Raw genomic sequence first — 24,905 nt, 5'->3', positions numbered from 1 at the left:
TTTGTATGCCAAACTTCAACCTGGGACTGATTTGTGTGGTCAGAGGGGAGCCGCAATACATGCCCTCAGATAATGGAAATATCAAACTGCATGACAGACCCTTCCATGGGGAGGGCAGAGAGATGCACTGTGAGTGCACAATTGCCACAGCTGTTGCAGAGTTGGGAGGGTGTGCATTGTTTGGGATAGGAGGACAGCTAGAACGTCTACGTGGCACAAAGCACTGCTCTGCAAAGCTGCCTCTAAATGAGTCGGAAATAGTCTATCTTCGTGCAGTTTTCTCCTCAGGCTAGTGAACTCTGCCTCTTGGCAGGGCTGGTTAGCCCATATGAAGTGCTATGCTAATACAGCTAAATTGTGTTCATTACCCACATTATAAGATTTCAGGTCAGGTTGGCTATCTCTGCATTCAACTGCAGCTTGGCAGTGCCAAGCACATCAAAATCCCTGCAAATGTGAATCTCTGAGCTTGGCTCTCCCATCTTCCTCAGAGCAAGTTCTTATTGCAGGCAGTGGGAACTTAGCCCAAGGAGCCCATGACTGGGCCTTTAAACATTCAAGACCAACATTTTGAATAATTGACTCTCTAGTTTGCCTCAGGATATTATGATACTTTTCAAAGGCTGGTTCCAATATAGCAATAAGCCACAACAACGTGTGTGTTAGTATGAAATCGGTGCATGCCTCCAGTGCATTGGCATGGAGCCCTTACCACCCAAGAAGTATTCCCGAAGTGATCCAAAGCCTACTGAAATCTGTGGAAAACTTTCTATTGACTTCAGTTAACTTAGATTTCCATTGACTTCAGTGGACTTTGGAAAAGTCCCAGAGTTTCTCATGCCTCATATGATGACTGTTTACATGAAATAATCATTAGCTAAGATATACAAACAACTCTTGGAACAAGGACCAGCACCTAGGACTCTTCTCCTTTGTGATGGATGCAGAGTCAAATCCTTTCTTGCTTTCTTTCTCTCTGGATCTCAGTGTTTGTTTTTGCTGCAGTCTGGCAACTTCAACATGGTGGTGGCTGGAGCACTCCCTGGGGACTTGGAAGCTGAACCTCTCCAGATGGGAAAGAACCATAGGCTCCATATCTCCCATGTTCTTCAGGAATGCCCTAACTGTTAAGTTGTTGTATACAAAGCAGTTGTTGTCAGCTCTTCCATTGTCTAGGTTTTACAAAATGTGGTATGAGACACTCTTTTGTCTATCTAGGTCTTTCAAGTTAGTGCCTTTGGCAGTCACATCTGGGTACATACTTTTGCTTATCCTTCTGTTGAAGACAAATACAGATGGAAACATCCAAATAAAAGCTCTTAGATTGAGGGTTATCAGGAGGATTTATTCAGGTATTACTCTGGCACCAGCAATTTTTTTATTGTGGGATGGGAGCTTCTTGATGAGTAAACTTTGATAATTGGTTCTGCAAAGGTTGTAGAGGTGATGATAAGATCTGAGGTTATAGGAATGTGCTAGGCTCTTTGGTGATCCTATAAGTAGAGTGGTATTTCCACAGCCAGATTAGTTAAAATATCCCAGTAGGGAAGGAATTTAAATGCTCACAATTCTTTAATCAGTATCCTCATGGAATAATAAATTAGTACATTTATTTCTGAGATAAAGATGAGCGATTTTTTTCAAACTATTTCATCTACAGGCATATTGATTATTGTATTAATGGAAAGGCAATAATCTAATAAAGCATTTAGGTAATGTGTTGCTAACAATGAATGTGCTGTTAATAATAGTTAATGTATACTCTTTAGTTAAATGTACACTTATTAATCAAAGCAAAGCAAGCTCCAACAGTGCTAAGTATTGCTCTATCAGACTATTGTCAGCTTGGACAGTGCTGTTAATTATAGGCCAGATGTTGATAATCTTGCTCAGCTCAAGGAGTTGCTTGTTCCATCAGTAGCCCCAGGGGAAATTTCTACATTCACTCTGAGATGCTCCCTGAGGCTGCTCCCAAGACCACATGCACTGAGTCTTACTCTCCACCAGTAAATTAAATGGTGCCAGGGCACTGGAACTTAAGTCATCAGAGCAGTTGCTGACATGATTTTGGCCTGGGCCACTGAGAACTTCCCGAAACAATTCCCTGGCATGACTGGGGACTCAGCAGAGGCCAGAGACTGTTCCCTGGTGGTCACACGAGTCTGGCCACCCTGGTTTGGGAAGTAAGAGAATTTAATACTAATGACATGGTACACTGTGAGTTGGCCAATTTTGATGCTGGAGAATGGTCCCATGCAAGTGTCATTCATTACTGTAAGTGCAGCTGGGCTGCACAAAAAAGCAAAATCTGCAAGCACAGTCCCAACTGTGGCTGAAATCAATCTTTGCAGACTCCCAGAGACTCATGCTCAGTTCACAATCCTGTGGTGCACCCCACAGGCCCCCATCCCAAAGACATCTCTGCCAGGCACACCAGTACAAACAGGAACCTGGGGCATCAAGGGCAACCCCCTTCCCCAGACACATGGGCATCCCTGTGGGTTATAGTAGGTGCTTCTGGAGTGCTACAGCTGCTGCTAGTTGCATGCAAGCACTTTTCTTTTTTTGTTTGTTGCAAACAATGGATTATAGAGGTTCAGGTACTTGAAACAACACCCACGGAGGCCCTTCAAAAAAGGACACAGGTGCATCTGTGGCACCCTCTTGTAGTTTACATGGATATTGACTGCTAGCCCAGTCTGGTGTGTTCAGTGTGCTCACTCCTCTGTGAAAAGTCAGTTGTGACCATAGCGTTCTGCAAAACTGAGCCTGAGGTAACCAAACCAAATATTGTCTCTTACTTCAAGCAGTATATACATATATACAGAGATATTGCTGACTTGTAGCAATTGGTGATAGAGCAAGTTCTGATGCTTCAGTTAAATTGCGCTGCGTCATTAATCAGTGGCCCTACTTTATTGTTTTTGACATCACTTTCTACAGGTTGAAGAAGTGTACCTTTATAAGAAGCAGAAAGTTGACAGATATAGTAGATAATTCTGTTATGCCTGTTTGGAAATGATTAATGCTAAACTTTTGAACAGGTCTGCCTTGAAAAGGAAATGTCACCTGTTCAAATGCAGCTTTGTATGTTCTCCTGTGGTAATGTATTCAGTGCTTATCAACATGCTGATCTGATGCTGGTTTCAGGGAGTAAATGTGAGTTTCAGCAAGTGAAGCCTGATCCTGCAGGTGCATGTTTAGGCAAAACTACCATTAGTTTTAATGAGAGTTTGTCTTATTCAAAAGTGCCTGATGAAGCCAGCAAATGGATAATGAAATATGTGAGCACAAGGGTGGGTTTTTGTTGCTCAAAATACATTGATGTGCCTTTGAGACTTCCATTCTAAAGTGTTTGGAGTTTGCTTGAATTTTTTGTGCAAAGCCAGTCATAGGAACATTTTTATGTTTTATTAAATTCTCATTTTATTTCACTCCCTTCCAGCTGCTTAATAAAGAGTTTCCAGCTGTCTGTAGTTCCACTTGGTAGATAAAGTAGACCCTTATTCTGCAAATCACTCGGGAACATTTATAACTTAAAGCGTGTGAATGGCGCACACCTCCGAAGGCAATTAACTATCAGTGGGCTTGAAAATAGTGACTAAAAATATAGATACAGGGCAATGGGGTTTTTAAGGGTGCTTAAACATGTTCATCACTTGCTCTGTAATGATTTCTTTAGTACTCCATGTAGTGATTAGAGAATAACAATTGCAGAACTCACTTGTACAGTAATGTATTTCAACAAATTGCAGTTTCTGTATAATGGAGAATTAGGAAAAACAGGTTAAATTTAACAGGAATGCAAGAAATAAAGAGAGAGAGAAAATGGTTGCAATACATGAATGTAATTTCCTCTCTGGAGTTATATTAACCATCTACAGGTTTATTACCACACCACCTCTCAGATGTAGTAGGCTCCCATTCTTTCTGGTACTAAGCAAAATAAGAACTCTTATGATCTATCATATTGTTTGAAGAACTCCAACTGTTTCTTCTCTTCATGATTTGCCTATGAGCTGTTCACGTTTTCCATGAATTTGTCCATTGTTTGGATTTGTATGAAATTTATTTTCTGGGAAAAGTCTATTAATTAACTAACCAAGGAACGAAAGACTGGGGCCAAAGGGACAGATTTTCAAGTACTCACTAGGGAGAGTTCTGCTTATACATATTTCATGGGAGGGGTTATAATTTCAAAAATAATTGTGGTAGCTTGGAATTTGTAAATGCTTTGGGTGGATATTGTTACATACTAAGTTTTTGAAGTAACTAACATTCAAAAGACATTCTTAGTTGTTCAACTATTCAGTATTTGAGCTTCTCCTTAGAAAGTAGTTTAACAAATACCAACACCATGGAAACTGTAATATTTATGTACTGATCGAATACAAAGAGAACATTTCCCCAACCACTTATCATTGTACAGGGTAGACAGTTCCTCATTCCAGAACTGTCCCTCTGTCTATCTACCTGTATCTGTCCATCTATGTATCCATCTATTCATGTTAAACCTGCCATATCCAATTCTTAATGCATATTATGAGAATTGTCTCAAATAAAATTTTTGTTGTACACATTCTGTCATTGATCTGTATATATATCAATATCAATATCATTGATAGTCCATTTGATCCTTCAGGTTTGTGACAGCTGAAACTGTAATTCACTATGTCTCCTTTTCTCTGCTGTAAAGCTGCCTGCAGGCCTTACAGGGCCAGAGGATGAAAGAGCCACTGGAGTTTTAGTACCTCCCGTGTCACTGTGCAGAGAAAATTCAGCAGGAAATTGAAGGCTTGAGGGAGAATTTTTTTTTTCTGGCCATTTTCTTCCTTGTCATGTGCCCTACTATACCAATGGAGAAAGATGCAGCTCTTCTCAGCCGCCAGAAGAATGCACTCCACCTGGTTTTTGTATCATCCTTGTCTCTCGTGTGATACAACAGCACCATTGCCACTGTTGGAGACTTTCTGCTGCACTCCTGCAAAAGCCCACAGGACCCCCAGGGTACGCAAGTAACACTGATTCACCTCCTGTCCCCATGTAACACTGAGTGGAGCTGCATACTCTGTCTGAAGAAGAGAAATCATTATGCAATCACAAATCACTAACTGGTCATGCACCATACACAAGCATCAGTTTTTATCAAATTTAAATTATTTATCAGGTTAAAATGTACTGCCTTTCACTGCACACAGAAATAAAAGAGTATTTTCAAAGAATCCCTGAAAAAATCCTTTTAATGCATGAATTGCCAGGCCCTGAAATGTCATTCCTGACACTGATTAAAGTAAAAAGTACAAAATAGTGGCTGTTAGATGACAACCTCTATAATGATGCCCAAGGTTTTTGTTTCCTCCTTGTTCTGTGTACCAATATGGACCTAATGTAAACAGAAACATGAGCTTTCATTATCTTGTATTCAAGCTACTGCAATAAAAACTGCTAATGGAAGAGGAGGAAAGAAGAGAGAAAAGATCAAATGCCCTAACAGATATTTACACAACATAAGAGTTTTGTGGCCATGAGATTCTATTCTGAGGTTACATAGAGGGAGTGAAGAAAGAAACTGCACTTTCAGAAAACTTTGTGACAAGAATAGGTGGGAAAATAATTATGTTGCATGACTAACCTTTTCTTTGTACAGACACATTATAGGGCAGATGCCAAAGCAAACAGTTTCTAAGTGAAGCTTGATTTTTACTCATTTGCTGTCTGATCAGAAGTATTTATAAATTCCTGTAGTATGAGTGTGTTTAGTGTACTTTTCTTTTTTAGCATGCAAAATTTGTTAAATCACTGATAGAAAAGTGCAGGTATTTATTTAAAAAACTGTTTTACTTTAGAATTTTGTTTAGAATAGGGATAACTTCATGTTTCAGCATGAAAATATTACAGTAATTTGCCCTTTTCCTTCTTGGAGTGGATAACTAACTTACTGAAGGGTGAGTGAACAGTGGATAAATATTTAGTGGGAATTTTCTGACACTGTACTTCATGATATTGTGAGAAAAGCAAGGCAAAACAGCCTAGAGGAAGTAATTGGGCAGAGGGACAGCCTGAAACACCTTTCTTAAAGAGTAAGCATTCACTGAAAAATTATGAAATCCTTGAGTAGGGTCCTTGCAGACTTTCATCTCCATCCCAGCCTTAATCTGGTTTTTCATGAAGGGTCAAGACAGCAGGCTAGAGTGCACGCACACACACACACACACGCACACACACAGAGTTAATTTGCAGCTGGCACAGAGAGGATGATATTCCAAGCTCTTTGGAGATCTTCACAGATCAAAAGGGCAAAGGAGGGGAATGGCCTGAAATTCACAAAGAGAAACTAAGCAGGGGGAAATGCAGAGAACTGCAGTTTAGAAGGAGAAGTCAAGCACATAAGTGAAGTAAAGAATAATGATAGTTACAGCAGCACAACAGGAAAGGATTACTCTGAAACACATGCCAAGTCAGCAATCCGAGGCTGTTGCAAACAAGAAAAATTCATCATGATGTGATCAAAAACATCATCTGTAAGAGATAGGAACTGACTGCTTAGCTCTCTCTGGCATTGATGAAACCTCAGCTGGAAGACTCTGCCTGCTTTTGGGTGCTGCACTTGAGCAAGGATCTAGGCAAAGTCCAGGAGGGGGTAACAGGCAGAGGAAGTGGTTTAGAAAACAGGACACTAAAGAAGAGCCATAGAAAGAGAATTACTTGGTCTAAAAGGACTGAAGAGGGGATGCAAAAGTCTGCTACAGTAAGGAGATTACCACAAAAAGATAGATTCACTTGAGGGAATTGAAAATCTCCTTTTTTAGATGCACTAGAAAAATGTCTGTAGGGGTGATTTGGGAACACAGCAACCTCTTAAGTTAATTTCCAGTCTTATTCCTTTGACTCATTGACCCACCACATAAAACTGTTTCTGAAATCAAACATCTATTTTAAAATTGATTGTTAGGAGACTTCTTGGTTTAGTATATTTTTACCATGACACCCTACTACTTTTTGTCTGCAGAAAGAAAATCTTGTAATCCTGATGTCAGTGTTTTCCTATTACTTGATGACTTTCATGTATAATCATGAGCATTCAAATTGAAGCTCTAATTTTCTAAATCAGAATTATGTTTCAAAGGGTTCTGCTGTAGTGTTGTGGAAATTTGTTAGATGGCAAATATACTCCTTTAATCTGTTTCTTCCCAAAGAGTTAATCCCAAAGAGTAAAATTTTAATCTCTCCCTCAGAACAATTGTAACATTTATATTTAATGTACATACTGGCATTTAGTTGTAAAATACATGTTTCCACTTGCTTTTTATTTGTCTAGATTCTTGTTTCCAAGCCCTATCTCAGTATATCTCAGTAGTTTTCACTGGCACCAGGGATGTGCATTTGCATCACATTTGTTTCATTTGCATCACTTTGCATTGTTTTTTGTTTCAGAGCACTTGTCATTTAGAAATATACCTACCAAGAAGTAGTGACCTCTGGATGTTGCCCTCAGTATATTCAATGAGAAAAGTTTGTGAGAAGAATTGCCTTTTTTTTTATCTTGGTAAAATTTTGTTACCGTGAATATCTTGAATTGATGGAGAAGAAAATGTGCGGCACAGATTTAGAGTTGAATTTAGCATTCTGCTTAAAAGAAAGCCAAAATGCTTCATTTATTTCCGCATCAGAGAAAATGGAGAGGCAGTTTTCCTTTAGAAGAAAAGTTGTGAATGTGACAGCAATTTTAAGAATATTTTGTCTTAAATCCACATTTCTTTCAATGAAAGTACTTGTGTCCTGTCAATAGCATTCATCACGAGATCCATTTGTTAGCAGAGACACACATAAACCAATGGCTGACAGAGCACAAGGTTGTGCTCACTGTAGCAATAAAAGAGGCTGTGCTGTGTGGAGAGTGAGGTGACAGACCGTCATTTTCTAGGCACCTTAAGAATCAGACATTGCTGCAGCCAATGCAAGGGATGTATCATCTGTCACAGATTCATGAACAGCACAGATTCTGTAGTCACAGGATGGGAATTTTTTTTAACCTAGGATTTACTTGGGGGTTTAGCACATTCTTTGTGGGCTGCACATTAATGCACACAAATGGCTTCTCCTAGGATAACTACAATGCAATTAGTGCTCACCTTCTGTGCAGTAGTGAGATGTCTGTGTCCTCCTTCCTCCCACAGGGGTGGCTGCAGGTTGTCTGGAACAGAGCTCCAGCCCCAGCCCAGCCCATAGGCCATGGATGCCCAGCCCAACTGAAAAGGAAAATGTTTTCCTGTGGGGATGTGGCAGTGGAGATAGTTTTGCAGCCCTGGGGCATGAGTGAGGCAGGTGCCTGGCAGGAAAGCTGTCAGGTCTCTGAGGCAGGAAGTCACTGAAGCCCCCCCACAGATGTCCCAGCCACTGATGGATTCTCTGCTGCCTCATGTCACTAGCAGGCCCCCATAGGATGCCCAGCAAGACCACCATGTATTCCATGGAAATTTCCTCCCCAGCACCTGAAGCTGACTCTTTCTTGGTCAGAGTTCACGGTCAGTGCCACACAGCTGCAGGGATCTCAGGAGACCTGCTCGCTATTCCAGCCCGTTCACCTGGGCAGGTGTGTGTACACCAAGGATGCACCTTCTGTGGTTATTTTCCCTTTGAGGCGAGGCTGAGGGAGGTGAAATTATTTGCCTGGTATATATTTCTTTGTGGTAATGGGCAAACACCTTTTTCTTGCTTTTGGCTTCCCTTGATTGAACCTGCAAAGCTAAACATCTTTGCTATGTATTTACCCAGCCTGTAGGGCACCATATTCTAGTTTCATTCTTCAGGTTTCCTTGATGCCAATGAAGCAGGACTGGCTTTTGGAAGTGCAGAGGCTGGGATACAACCCATATTTACACTGTGCTGTGCCATAACCATCCAGGTTATGTCAAAGGTTGCATCAGGACCAACATAGACATTAACTCACTTCTCTCAATTCTAAAAGCAGCAAGATTTTTTTTTTTATTGCATGGATTTTTATCCAGTTGTTAATCCCAAATTTTAGCAACACATTTCTGTTAATGATTTGAAGTCAAGCCTTGCCATACCATGGAGCTGAGTAAAGGGAAATAAATGATTCTTACTTGATCATTTCTGCTTGAAAATTAGCAGAGATTCTCCACTACTTTCAAATCAGACTAATAGTTTCCTGAAACAAGGCAGAAAACTATGATCAGATCTGAAAAAAATACAGAGATATGTAAATCTGTGCTTGCAGCTGTCTACACAGCTTCAAGCACAGAGTATAGAAACCTACTCTAGGACATAGAAATTCTTTGCTATAAGGATGGTGAAGCACTGGAGCAGGTTGCACAGAGAGGTTGTGGATGCCCATTCCTGGAGGTGCTCAAGTCCAGGCTGGAGGGTTGAAACTAGGTGATCTTTAAGATCCCTTCCAGCACAAACCACACTAAAATCCTTCTGGAATACCTCACTGGTGTAAAAGTGGTCCACTCCCAGGCCTATGGCCAGTATAGACAGGCTTCCTACTGGTATGTCCCTATTTTTGAAAACCTGGAAATCCTGTATGTAGTGACAGCGCTGTCCCAGAAGAAATGCAGAACACAGACCAAGTGCTCGTTGTCCACACAACTCCAGTGTTGAATTGTGTTGAGGAAAGAGACATGTTGAGGAAAAGATCAGCTCTGAAAAAAGGAGAATGAGCTTAACATGAGGAATGGGAGGGTTGAGCAAAATATTAAAATAAGGACCAAAAATTCTCACGTATGCATTCAGAATCAAGCATAAACAATTTCTAGGACAACACACTGACAAAATATGAACCTCCTGATTTGAATGCCAGCTGCATCTACTTTGTTCATCATAACACTTTTAGTATACAGCAAAAAATTATGACGGTGAGTCTGAGGCGATTCTCTATACTCCACTGGTGTTTCACTGAGGGCTGGTTAGACACCTGATGCTGATTCCTCTTTGCTGTCAACTGCAAAACTGTAGCAAGTCTCTGGTAAAGAAAAGCATAAATATCTTCCAATAGTGGTGTTTACCACTGGAATCTGGAAGGGGAGTGAGTTTGGTTCATGCCAGCTTTCCCCCAGACAGGTAAGTGGGTATGTTCACCCTGGATAGACAGCTGGTATCAACTCCATTTCCAGAATCAATGTGCTGTGAAGTAGATCCACATTATAGCTCTACTATAGCGAATTGCACCACATTATGACTTCACTATAATGAACTGAACCAAGTCGAGCCCTGGTTGTTCCTTTATTTGGGAGGGCCTCTGTGGTAGTCACTATGGATGCTAGTAGTATAGTTAATTGCTCCTGAGAAATTATTTTTGGTCCAATGTAGTTGCTGTCCATGTGCTGCAGTCCAAACTTCCACAAGTGGCTTCAATGGTTGGGTAATCCAGTGTTTCCAGAAAAATAACAAAAGGAACACAAACTGCCTGTTTGACTGTAGTTAAGACATCATCCCTTTAGTAACAGCCATTTTTATTATGAAGCAGTGATCCCATTTATTAATGTTACTACACTACAGACAATGAAGTCTAATTCTTATGAATAATTTCATGTACCTACACAGTTCTGGTTGTTGTTATCTGTTAAAGCACCTTCTGTTGTTGCCAGAGATGCTTTGTTTTAGATCATCTTGCAAGACCTCTTCTACCCTAGACTTCCCTTCTTTCTCTTTTTCCTTTTCTTTGTTCTTTTAAACATCTCTCACATTTGGAACCTGCTTCTCTTCTTGTCCCCTGTCTATTGTGAAAGAACTCTAACAGCTCTATGGCTGGATGTTAGACTGGGGATGGCTGCCTCTGTCTCCTGATCATTACTTGCCTGGCTATGACACATGTACAGAAACATCTCTCCAAGAGGTTGTGTTGACTGCTTTATTTGAGTAACCCATGCGCTACTTATGAAAAGATAAGTAACAGTAAAAAAAGATGCCAAAAGTGTTGTCCATCTACATCTAAGCCTTAGTCCTTGTGTGCTTTCCACACAAGTTTTTTTCCACAAGCCTTAGTCTTGTCACCCTTCTCTTCTACTAGAAGACACAGATACCCAGAAACTGCAGCTTGTTTCCAACCCTTTCTACTTCAGGCTGCCTTTTAACAAGTTTTAAGTTTCTTTGATCGTGATCTTGGAAACATCCATCTACAACCTACCTGGAGCCAGATGGTAGACATTTCACTGTTAAAAGTCCCCGTTCTGAAAGACTCCTAGGTATTGTCTCTGAGAAATATTGATCTTTGTCATGATTCTGATTAGTATTTGTTTTTTTAAAGAATCTTCTTTAATTCTGTACAATTGAAGAAAAATATTCAAACAGATAAAATGAAGTACCAACGACAGTCATGAAAATTATAGCGATATCTCATTCTTTACAACAATCAAATGAATATGAAGTGTTTCACACACTGTAACCTTGCAAGCTGGATATTACACAAGTAAAAATAAATGCACACACCCATAAAACTAGTAAAACTGGCTGTTGCAGCTACACATAGTTCCTTGTGTTCATTAAAATTCTATCTTTATTGAGTTTATCTAGATTGGCATGCAGATCAAAGCGAAAATGTAATAAATAAAAGAATATACATAATGGAATCCATGGAAAGAAGCTATTCAGAAGATAATTCCAGTAGGTGAATCGCAATGAAGTTTTAAAAACAACAGTGCAGAAGCATTTGAAACACAACACGTCATACAGTGTTGAAGGGCCGGATCCTGAGGCCATTACTCACATGCGTAGACACACTGACTTCAAAAGAATTACTCACTATGAGTAAAGATACTTGGAATACGACAAAACAACAGAGCACTGGCTCCTCTGGCACAGCTGTGTAGCTGAACAACATCTCTGTGTAAGCATGATCCTGCCAGCGATACCCAGCTCAGTCCACAATGGCAGCTCCAAACCCCCTCTGGAATGCGGTAAGCACCTGCGTAAGCCAGAGGATCCTTGACCAAATGGAAAGTGGGAACACAAATACGCACAAGAATGAAATGACTAAGTTTTCCTACAGTTGTGCTCACCTGTGCTGCTTATGAAATAAATTTTCTTACTTCCCTATCTCTGGCTAGCCTTGCACAGCCTATACATGGAAAAGTGAGCTGGATCAGCCTTGTCTCATCCATTATTAAGCAAATAGTTGTACTTTACTGAACTGGGCCTGAGATTTCCAAAGCTGAATTTTCATAGCTGTTTAAATGTATGGAGAAAGAGCAGTTTGACTTTCAGATGTCAAGGATGGATTTTTAGGGCGAGCCTCAAAGAACAAAAAATTTTTTTACACCTTAAACTGCTAACTTGAGTATTTTGAGACAGTCATAGGACATGAACACAATGTTATTTTGCTGAAATTTTTATTGGCACAATTACACAAGTGAGATAAAGGAGGATTTGGAAGGTTAGTCACAAAAGGTGAACAAGACAGAAACTAGATGACAGATTGTAGACAACAGAAACTAGAAGACAAAGTCTGCATATTGTGGGCTATTGCACAGAGTTCAATCCACAGTATGAGAGAGTATGTAAAAGAAACCAGACAAAAGGGAAGCCTAAGAGGAAGCTTTCTTTAATAAATACGGAAACCTAAGTGGCAGCAATGGCTGCCGTTCACATCCCCTTTTTCAGCATCTAGAAGCAACAAAAAGACCTGGGTATGGCAGATTTTGCTTTTCTGGAATGTAAAATTGAGAGAAATTTCTCCTGCTTTGGTCTTTCATCCCTTTTATGTTTAAGCATTCTTATTATGTACGTAGTATAACCAAGAATTAGCCAGGCTGTCGTGCCATAAGGATGAGTTTCAACAGAGAAAAACATTTGTCTGTGGTTACAGACTGGCTCTCTGGGAAAAAAACAAAACAAAAACTGGTTGCGGCAGTACATACTGGAACTTCTAAAAGCAAAGCATGAGGCTAAGTTTACCTGTCTGCCTACCACTGCCTAGAGTGTTTTCCCAGGTCTCAGCTAGTTTATAACACATGGTTACCTGCAGTCATGTGAAAGTGTTTTCAACCAGGCTGCTGTCTTATTGGCAACCACTGTTATTTAATGTAAAAAAACATTGCATGTTATTTTGAAGTAGTAGGAGGCAGCGTCCCCTTCCTCAAAACATTAATAGATCTTTTTTGAGCCAAATACATCCTACCTCTTTGACCCAATTTTATGTTTATGTGACTTAATCTATCCCAGCAATATTACATCCATGTGTCATTTTGGAATAAAGCACTCTAGTGCATCAGTACCCTTTGCTCCTTTCCACATTTTTCCACTGCCACCATGAGGGATTCAAGGAAACTTTCCACATCTGGGACCTTTCTGAATAAGGAGTAGAAGATATTGGCATCCACAAAATCCTCATACACATCTCAAGAGATTATGATGTCTACAATACTGAAAAAAAATGCCACCCAGGTTATTTCAGTACTTTTTTTTTTTTCTTTTTCTTGTTTATATTTTGTGAAGAAAACTAAAGCAGACTCAATGAGATGAGTGGAGCCTTCTCTTTAGAGGAAAGAGTGTACCCAGCTCATTGAAACTCCTAACTAACTGACACGGAAGTTAGCTGCATTATGTGGGCTTCAGGCCATCCTCAGCACAATCAGTCCTCTTCAAGCTGAAACTTGCTGTGTTTAGGCAGGTTGGGATTTCTGAACAGGTTGTTCAGCCCTATTTTCTATGCTCGGTTGCCCAAGGATTTGTTTTCTTCCAAGAGCAACAACAAAGTATTTAGCTTACAAAAGTTTTGAAAGAGTCTATAATTTTGGGAGAATTTTCTAGCCTTAAAATGTGCAGTTCTGCTAGGAAAGACACCAGGTTTTCAAGATGGAATGGCTCAGCAAATTACAAAGGCTGGAGGGCTGATCCCTCCGGCTTTTCTACTAAAATTGTGACCTTTCAAGTATACTGTGACATAGCAACAGTTTCTCGGGGTCTAGAGGTCTAAGTGAGGACATTTCAGGACTCTGAGGAAATATTCATCTGCAGTGTTAACATGATTTTATTGGATCATATTAATTAATAAGGTGCTTAGAATCTAGAAAGAGCATGACTGTCAATTCAAGACTTAGTAAGACTTATATCCTTTTGCGTAGTGTTTATATTTGTGTGGAATTTGCTACAATTGTGTGGGGCTTTGCTACAAAAGGATAACAAAATGCTTTGTCAGCATATCATATCCAAGTAAACATATATGTGCAAGAAAAGAAAAGAGAAGAAAAGAAAAAAGAAAAAAGAAAAAAGAAAAAAGAAAAAAGAAAAAAGAAAAAAGAAAAAAGAAAAAAGAAAAGAAGACCCAAACCCTACAGAGGATGTAAACTAAGCGGTCTGCCAGCATCTCTTCCAAAGCAGTGAGTAATAGTCTGAGTTGCTTCCCATGAAAGGAAAAAACCCAAACCAAGCATAAATTCATGCAAGTGACCTAAAGATGAAACAAAGAATCCAGCTCAATTGTCAACATGAATCAATATGATACAGATCTTGCAAGGTTTTCTACTGCTGTTTGTCCTGTCCATGCTAGAGATTGACCTTAGTGTAACACATTGAGTTGCACATTTAAACAGCACTGTATGAATAAAAGATACATATCCAACTTACTCAACTTAGTAGTTATCTTTCCTGGTGGAGCCAGCCTTGCACTTGTAGAGTCCTACAAAGTTCTATGCTGCCTTCACAAGCTTTGTACTACTGCAGTAGTTCAAAGAAGAAGAAATAAAAGACCTAGAGTTTTTAAACAGGGATTTCAAAACCTGCCAGTAGCCAGTGTTTCTATTGGTAGCAATAGACTTAGATATTCAGATCTCCACAAGTCTGTGGTAGTCTGCATACAGCAAACATCCTATCTGTTGGATACGTCCTGCCAGTTGTAATGTGTTTTTCTAGCTTCAAATTCCAAATAAGCAAAAAAATCTGGAGGCGTTAAATGCCACATGGAGTGCCTGGAAAGAGACAGTCCTCATTGTAAAATGTTTGTGAGGCTGGAAATAAAGGAGAAAGAAAGTACCGTTATTCCTGTTTTATAAGTACAGGCATCAAGAGATGAGAAGATCTGCCTCTGTTATTCATGGAAAGATTATCATTGACTTCAGTGGGTGTAGTATCAGCCCTATAGCGGTATGAAACTTGGCTCCTAATTACACCAGGCCCACGTAGACTTAGTTTCAGCCACAGTTCATTTTATCGCCAGGTTGTTAACCGGTGAACCAAAGGTATTTCAACTGCTGACAGAGTCTGACTTGTGGTTCTGGGCTCCCAGGATGCCTGACTAAGAGAAACCCATGTCCAGTCACGTTTCGTTTGTGCTCCAAGTGTTTGGCTTCCATCAATGGCTTGGGATGGCCTGTTCTCTGCAGATTAAGAGGAAATAATATATGACGCACAGGCTTGTCTCCTTCACTTCAAAGTGTGAGCAACAATGACTCACCCACCTCCACAGACATCTTTAAACCCTGTGCTGAGTTTCCTATTTTTCTTCTTGTGTCATAGATAGCATTGCTGCCTTTTGTTTTCTCCAGCCTACCTTCACCAGCTTTGCAGAATTTTGAATCCAATCTGGCAATGAGGTTGAGCTTTTTTTTTTCTTTTTTGCAGTTCTTTTGGGTTCCCATATTCTTTCATAGTTTACTTAACCAAACAGCATGTGTTTAAGTTTCTCAGTATACTCCAAGTGTTACCAAATAAGAATAATCTGCATAATATCTACGTGAAAAGGAGGCTTGTTGTTCACACTTTGTTATCATCCTGTCCCACAGACAGCTGCTGTCACTGTTTGCCCTTTTCAGTGGCAGTGGGCTAAATTCATCCTAGTCACAGACGGGGGTAGGTGGCTGTGGTGCAGTCGCCATCCATTTGGAATATGACACTCTGGATTGAGTTATTCTTTCACAGAGCAGGGAAGCTTATTGAACAGAAAAGGTTAGTTAAACTAACTGCGGGCCAAATTGGGGCAGGAAAAATGTCCATAACTTATTCAAAATATACTTCATTAGGAAAACCATGAAAAAACTCAGTAATTACCTTATTATAAAAGTTTTGCCAGATAATGCCACGGCCTCACAAGGAAGGATTTATCTGCTTTTGTGCTTGCAGTCTGATGCCAGAATTCAATGAACCTGGGTCATCCATGGTTGTGTAGGCACTCAGTCCTGTAGGCTAGTAAGTAAAAATTGGATTTCCCCACCACCACCACCACTGCTTCTCCTACACCAGAAATTTTGAATTAAAGTGACAGTGGCAGCTCTGCCCTGTGTTGAACCTAGTGCTGCTGATACGCATTAGACATGGTCTAAGCATGCTCAGAAATGGAGCATCCTTGGGGGCCTCAGACAGTGAAATACCTACTCTGCAAATCCCAAATGCACTCCAGGAAATGGCAGTCTATGTATTTAGTTCAGCAAGGTGTCAGTGGTGTAATTTTAAGCATGAAAGTAAATTTTATAATGGAAGTTTTGAATACTTTAGTGGGGCAAACATTATAGGAAAAACCACTTTTCTCTTTCTTTGATGAAATTCTCCTTGTTTGCACCATAAGTGCTTAGGTGTTTTATTTGAATCTTGCTGAAGGCACCTGCCTGTCTGAGCTTCAGCTCTTCTGGGTGTCCAGAGCATGGCTTTGGCACATGCCCAGAACATTTTAAGGAGCTTGATAGATATCTCCCACATATGAATCAAGGCATTCCTCTGCTGAAGTCTCCTGGGGAGCTCAAACCTGCAGACATTCTCAAAAAAACACCCAACACACACCCAGAAATCTTCTTGGAAAATGATTTGTGGGTGATTTTTAGAACAGACAGTGGAGGAGGATCTGCCACCCACCTTTCATACAAAATTTTTCGGTTAAGTCATTTACTTAGGAAGTTAGGCTCAGATTCAACACTTTGGTCTGTCTGAAGGGGTTGAAACCAACATTTTTCCAAGGAAAATGTCCTCTTCTCAGGGACTGCATTGTTTCATTCACAGCCTACTTTTTCTCTTCAAGTGATATTAATGTATAGCAAAAAACCTCAAAAGTCAATAGACAGGCACCTCCACAGAGGTACCTCATTCTGCAGACTGCACAAAGAAGTTTTGGGGAGAAACCCTATTATACACTTTATGGTCAAAATCCTTTCAATTCAACTCTGACAAGTAGGACATTTGATACCTGAAAGACCAAAGGAAATTAAATTCTAGTCTCCCACTTTGTCCTCCATGATTTTACTTTTACTAAATAGACTAAATAGACAGAAACATTTCTACCACCAGCCCATTTTAGAATGCGGGAGTTAGGAGAAGTCCAGACATAAGCAACATTTAGAAGAGACAAGTGTAAGATCTGGGAATTTTACCAGGGGAGGAAACATTCCCTCAGGAAAAAGACACATCAGATTAACTGGGATTTGGTGGAGTCCTCTGAGGAAATACAACTACGTACATCCGAAAGGTCTGGAGGAAAATAGATTCTGAGATCAAAGTGAGAGAAAATAAGGGAATGGGGGCAATCTCTCATCTTTCCCACCTTCCTGCTTCTACCTCCAGGGTCCTCAAAATTCTTGCATGGAAGCAGTGATGCAACAACAACCTCTTTCTCCATCCTGCATCAATCTTTGATTTTGAAATTACAGATATGTTTGATATGATAACCTTTAATGCCTCTGGGTGATTTACTCTAGAAAAACTACAGCAGCTGTGAGTTCTCCATCCCTGGAGGACTCCAACAATTTCTCAGTTGGAGAAGGCCCAGCCGAAATACTTCCATATTTGCAATAGTTCCATTTTGACCTGGGAGTTGCTGTAGATGACCTCCAGAGTTCTTTTCCTACAGGTTTTCCCCTGGCCCATGTTTCTAAGAATCTAGAAAACTTTTAGGCATAGAGACTTCCTTATCTTTGACACCTTATCCTTGTTCCATTGCCCATAATTTTTGCTCAAGATGACAGATATCTGTATCTGCAGTATCTCATCATGTTGGTGTGCTAATAGGCTTGCAATACTATATTCTGAGTTCTCATTTCTGGAACAAAAAACAACTTAATTCAGAGAAAATAAAGAGGACCATCTGAGGGATTTATGTGCCTCTTGCTAAATTCATCTTGCAGTTCAGGTGTCTTTCTAATCTCCCCATTTTAGCCCTCAAAATCACAACTTCTGCTTGACCTGCCTGTGGGCCAAAGAGCAAATTGACTTGGATCTTTCCAGATTCTCTTAAAATCTATTTCTGAAGTCATAAATAGTTTGCTGAAGAATGAAAGCACTACTTTTCTTCCATGAATTGGTAATACAGCTCTTTTTTGTTGCTCACAGCTAAAGCTGATGGGAGGAATTGAAGCAAATTCACTTTGCTTTCTAATGATGGAGAAGTTTTTGTGGAACCAGAAAGATTTTACTTATTTTTCCTACTAAAGAAAACCCCTCCCCAGAATAAATTATGAAGTAGGCATCATTATACTATTTCATTGATGTGTTTTGGAAAGCAGGAGGTGTGAGGCAGTGCCTGAACCTGAACTTGGATCCACTGCTGAGGTACCAGAGTTACATCCCAGCCACCCTGACTCTCTCCACTCTTATGGAGCCACCAAGTCTCCCTGCCACCCTGAGAAAGTGCCCATCATCCTCCTGCGACATTAGAGGGAGTCTGAGATGACTAAGCCCTTAATTTACGTGCCTTACATGGGTGATTAACGTTAGGTAGGATGAATTGTGACTGCAGTGTATCATTGAAACATCTTACCTTATTTTCCAGATCAAAGTATCTCGTGTTTTTGTTCTGATGAAACAGTTTGGTACTTAACAAGAGGACCACGTAAACATTCAACATACAAATTAGAGAAGCCAGCTGTTTACTGTATCTTCCCATTATCCTGCAATTCTGGTTCAAATAATATGTTATGGCATGTGGTTTATTATGGACTTCCACAGTGAAGCCATAAAAATAAACTAATATCTCTAACTGTTACTAAAAATGAGAAATTTTGGGTTGAAATGCAAATTCTCCTCCAAGTCAACTTTTTAAAAAAAATATAATACTTTTTACTCTGTGGCAGTTTTTTTTAATATTTGGTTCAGTTGTGAATCAGCACTGAAACAAATCCTGAAATTATATTTAACATGAACCATGTTCCTAACTTTAACCAGCTTTTCTGTTTCAGCAACAAGAGGGCATTGGGGTACTACTTCTCATCTTAAAGACTGAGGGAAGAGTTGGAAAGCAATAAGAAATTCCAGTGATCTTTGTTGGTAGTGTGTCAGTGGGGTTGTGCATTATCACTAACTGCTGGATACTACTCAAATAACTTGACTTTAAGATGCAAAAATAGGCTAAGTGTTTAAGGATATAATGAATACTTTTCAAAAAAGTTCAACGTCCACAAAATCTAAATGGATATCATGTATAGCTCCTTACCAAAGTGTTTTCTAACAATAGTAAGAAAGTAACCAGAGACTTATTCAACCTTAAAAAATACCCAACTAACCAAAAAAAGAAACCAAACAAAAAACCAAAAAACCCTAGCAAAAATAAAAACAAAACCCCTCCTTAGATTTCTTTGAATAGAATGTGAGCTGAAGAACACGCACACACAAAATCCATTTGCGATAGTGTTTGACTATGCACTGTGCAACTAAAAATGTTAGAGCATCTACCATTAAACTAAACAGAAGCATGCTGTGACTTGATTGACCTATGCATCATTGCATGCCAATCTATTTGAGTTGTTTCACAGTTTGGAAACACTCTCACATAATCCTACATATATGCTCACTGCACTTGTTTTTGGAATTAACTCACCCTTCTTTTGAATAGTACACATAATCCTCAAGGTTCAGCTAGGAAAACAATTTATAAACTGTGATAGTAAAAAAAGCAGCTCTGATGCTTCTTTTTGGTGGCATGGGGCTGGTACTGATTTCACCCAATTTCTTTTAAAGTCCACTTTATCTGCCTAGCAAGAAATCTCTTATGTGATGGTAGGAAAAGATGTCATGGTGCTATTACAGATAACATATTCGAGTCAGCAGTGGACTGTGGTCAGGACTATGTAATCAAGGTGGTTTGTAAGTTGAGACATGTTCCAGCCGGATGCAGAGGAGGTGGCTTGGCATTTGCCAGGAATATCCATCCTGCAACTGTCAAATCCACAAACACAATCCATCATGCAGAATAATGGTTTCCTCCTTCCTGTCCACTCCACGGTGTAAGTATGATTATTCATCTTGAATGCAACCAGTCTTTCACATATGCTTTATTTTATTGCACACAATCAGAGGCACACTATGTTATCCTTAGAAAGTAAATATTTATTAATCTTCATTAGCAGAAATGCTCTCTGAATTGGTATATGATACTTGAAAGTAACCATCTGTTTTACGTGTTATGGTATGACAACAGACAACAATGGTTGACTTTTCAACAATAGTCACCAATAGGGTGAATAAGTACAAGGTGATGAGATAATCCTTACTCCTACTCACTTCTCTGTGGTAGGCAAGGCCTGAAAAATCAGGAAAAAATGTAGAATTCCATTTGAGAATTTCTCAGTAAGTATTCACGTTATTCCTGAGAAAGTCTACAGCCCTAATGAAATAGTAACTTTCATTCGTAACTTGCATCAGAAAAATTTTACCTGCTGTCTAGAACTGTTTTAAATATTGTAAGTTCTCAGTAAAGTATATTAATATAATCTATTTTTTGGCTTTTTTTTAACCTCTAGTAACAATATGTAGCATTTCGTACAGCCTTTCAGGAACTGCCTTAAAAAGAAACCCTTGGTATACCAGAGATTCCTAGCCAAACGAAAGCTTAGACAGATGAATGTATTTATCAGCAATCTCCAGGGAGTTAATTTTATGCTGAGTTAGAACACAATGACAAAGTAAATCGGTGATTTTTTTTGCTTTTAGTGCTAAAGCAGCTCTTTTTTTCCTTATTTTTATGATTTTGGGTTTGAAAGCAGGATTTCTCCAAGATGCTTGCAAATTGAAGTCTGAAGGAGAATTAGGAAACAAACGTGTTTACTGAGTAAGATTAAGCCAGTACATGAGCAGGGGAACAGGAAGGATCATAAACCAGAGAGACCAGTTCAAACGAATTTCCACAGAACTCCTCCCTTCAGTTACATTACTGTAAGTTATGAATATTACATCATCAGAACAAATGATTATTTGCTAATCCATGATTCAGAAGGACAACCATTGTTAAACAGCAGCCTTTGGAAACTGCTTAACCCTTCATCCTCCCTTTATCACCACCACACGTAAAACAAAGACGCTGTGAACGAAGCGTGTTGGGAACACAGTGACTTGTGAAATCGGTAAAGCGCATACGCACTCCTTGATGCAGAGAAATGGCAAAAGGTGGCAGGCACTCAATGTGGCAAGAGGAGCCATTCGAAGAGTCATACGAGTGCTGACAACTCATTTTCTGGAGATTGGGCTGAACTTCACCTGAAGACTGTTGCTTACAATAACTTCTTTGATGTAAATCTCTAATTTGGGTAATGGACTTGGGCAACCACAAACGTATCTTACAAAGTACACTGATATCCACATCTGCTCAGACCTCTAATTTTTTTCTATCCCAATGAATACTCCTGTCAGAGGACAGAAATCTCTCTGGAGATTAATGAATATATACAGTGAACCACAAGCAGAACATTCTACCAAAATCAGAACATAGGAGAAGGAGATGTTTAAGGACAAGCCTCTATTAGTGTTTTAGTTTAGGTTGGGAGTGCTGCTTTGAGGGGAATCTCCTGACCGCCCCTAGCTAGTGTAGAATCATAGAATCATAGACTGGTTTGGGTTGGAGGGGACTTTTGAAAGTCATCTAGTCCAAACCCCTGCAGCAAACAGGGACATCGTCAACTAGATCAGGTTGCTTAGGACTCATCCAACGTGGCCTTGATTTTTTCCAGGGTTGGAGTGTCCACCACCCCCTGGGCAACTTGTTCCAGTGTTTCACCCCTCTTTTCATAAAATATTTCTTCCTCATATCTGCCCTTTTAGTTTAAAACCACTATCCGTTGTCTTATCACAAAAGGCCCTACAAAAAAGAGTGTCTTTCTTATAATCCCCCTTTAAGTAGTGAAAGATCACAATATGGTCTCCATGGAGCCTTCTCTTCTCTAGACTGGGCGATCCCAATCCTCTTAGCTTTTCTTCACAGGAGAGCTGTTCCAGACCTCTGATAATTTTTATGGCCCTCCTCTGGCTCTATTCCAACAGAGTCCATGCTCTTCCCGTACTGAGGACCCCAGTGCTGGATGCAGCATTCCAGGTGGAGTCTCACCAGGACAAAGTGAAGGGGCAGAATCACCTCCCTCATCAATGAAGCTTTGGTTTGCATCATGGAGCCTCTTAAAACATGGAAGATAGATTCCTTTTGGATGACACTAACTAAATAATGTGCTCCAAAAAACTACCTAACACCCTTCCATTGATAATGGGAATTCAGTCAACAGGACCAACCTTGAACTAGTCTGATGTCAAAGCCCAGAAATGTGTGCAGAGTACCCAGCATTCCTCAGTGCCTCTTCCCACTAGTCTGGATTTGCTAGGGCAGCTGGAGGCTTGGATAGCTCAGGTTTTGAGACACTTGCTGCAGAGCTCTGAGGCCAGTCAATAAATGATCCAGAATACCTCACTGCAATTTGCAGGTATTCCATTTGTCTGGAATATGAGTGCCATTTAAAATTTTGTCTGCTGTCATAGATCCTTTATTCTCAGTGTCCTGAGAGCCTTTAGGAATGACCAACTTTTTTTGGTCACTTCTGAGTATTCTCCTGTGTGCTGTTGAATGTAACTAGGCTACAGATGGGGCTGATTATGGTCTGAAAAAGTGTGTTTCCTTTTAGAGGAAGTTCTTATGGATAGTTGAGTATTGGTTGATTTTCTTGGGGCAGAGTTCACACTCTGTGTGCAGATAATCCTCTTGACTTTGTTGGTTGTTTTATTATGCCAGATAGCAATGGATTACATTGACGTAGTCATGGATTACATTGATGTAAATGGCTGCATTAAAGATATAAATTACTTCCACTTTCTGTCTACAGGTAGTAGGGAGTTTTTCACTCTATGTGTAAGAATTTTAGGTATAATTGCAAAGGAAAAAGCACCTCATGAGAAGGATGTCTGAACTCAGAAACGTTCCAGATTAGACAAGATAGGTCAGAGAAATCCTCACAAGCCCCTAAATGGATGAGTGTTTTCCTCAGGTCTGAGTGTGCAGGATTCAGCTCAGCCTAATTTATGGTGTCTGCAGTGTAGATATCTGCACCTCAATTAGGTGTTAAGCTCCTATTAAAATTAATGGAGAGTTTGAAGGTTGCCTAAGCACAGCCTTCTAGTGTCATTTGAGATGCCATCAAGAATAAAAGATATCTGCATAAAGCCTAAAGATAACACCCAAGACCTAGGGGTGACCCATTCTCTTTTGGAGCAGCCTAAGGGTGACAACACATAGCATCTAACACTTCAATAAGACTTCTGTGTCTAGGAAACTGGCTTGGATATGAACTTTCCCTTAACTCTGAAGGGAACTTGTTCAAGCCCAGATATAGACACCTGTGATATATAGCTTAAATTCAGGCGAGATAAATTCTTCTCAGTATTTCATAATGAATGCAATGGAAGTGGTAAAAAAGTGCTGGGAGTGGGAAGAATAGCCCTGTTCACAGGGAAGAAAAGGCAGAGGTAGGTTGTGGTACTATTAATGAACACAAGTGGCATATTTATGTGTGCTGGAAATAGAACTGTGCAAATAATGGATTTTTGGGTTTGGTGGTTGGACTGAAAGTTATACAGTAAATTCCTTTTAGTTAACCTGAAATAATTTTTTTTTGCCTCTCTGTGTGTGTTTTTAACTCATATAAGAAACGTGTCTCATTTGCTTTGTTAATGACAAGGAACTAAGCTTCTATGTAGCTGCAGCCCTGGGTTAGGCATGGTAGCCTGTGGCAGTGGATTAGAAAGGATGCTAGGTAGGAGCTACTGGCTCATTAACTAAAAATTGCCACCCAGTGATATGACATGAAAGAATAAATAATCTTTTTTCGCAGCATGACTGGAAAGCTTATCTGCCATATTACGTATTTTATGGGTTCTACTCAGCAACTTTTGCTTTGGATTGTGTTCATTGGAAGTGCCACAATACTTATTCACCTATATAAGTGAGCAAAAGTGACTCATCTCACAAAAAGATTGTGAAACCAGGCAGTATATCTTATGTATTATCCTATGTTTTCACCCGTCTCTAAAATAATCATGCAAAACCCATCATTTGGGGGATATATGAGCCAGATTCTTGTGCTCTGACATCAGATTTAGACCTGAAAGTTTTTCTGGTTTAATTATACTGTTAAACTGGTAAAATATGTCAGTTTAAATGATGCTATTACAGTTTTGGAATTACTGAAACTGCTGCAGGTTATGCTCACTCAGAATCTAAAATAAATTATAACGGCATTAAAACGTACATCCCAACATGACTGTGTTTGCAAGACAGCATATACCTGTGCTTGTAAAGCTGCTAGATTTTACCTACTCAACTGGGAATTCTCAGGTGAATAAAATGAACAGACTTTGAATCCTGATCAACAAAAACAACCTATATTTAAAAAAAAAAAGTTAAAATATCTGTGATATTAAGTTGATACCCATGAGCAGTTTAACACTACATATATTTAGGAATATATGAGTTGAATTTTTCAAAGTAGATACATGTTGATACTTCAAATTATCACATGGAAAGTTGTGCGGTTGGCAGCAAAACTTGCTTTTCCTTAAAAAAAGGAGTTATATTAATATTTACTTGATTGCCTGATAAAAGTAATACTACAGAAGAATATTGCAAAACCTTGGAGGCTTGGCATGCTTTTCTATGTGGGTGGAAAAATGTTGTGCTGAAGCCAAGCTGGAATGAATCATGAAACTGTAGCATA

The sequence above is a fragment of the Agelaius phoeniceus genome, chromosome 2, assembly GCF_051311805.1.
Source record: "Agelaius phoeniceus isolate bAgePho1 chromosome 2, bAgePho1.hap1, whole genome shotgun sequence".
Lineage (NCBI taxonomy): Eukaryota > Metazoa > Chordata > Aves > Passeriformes > Icteridae > Agelaius > Agelaius phoeniceus.
Note: the sequence above shows the minus strand (reverse complement) of the source record.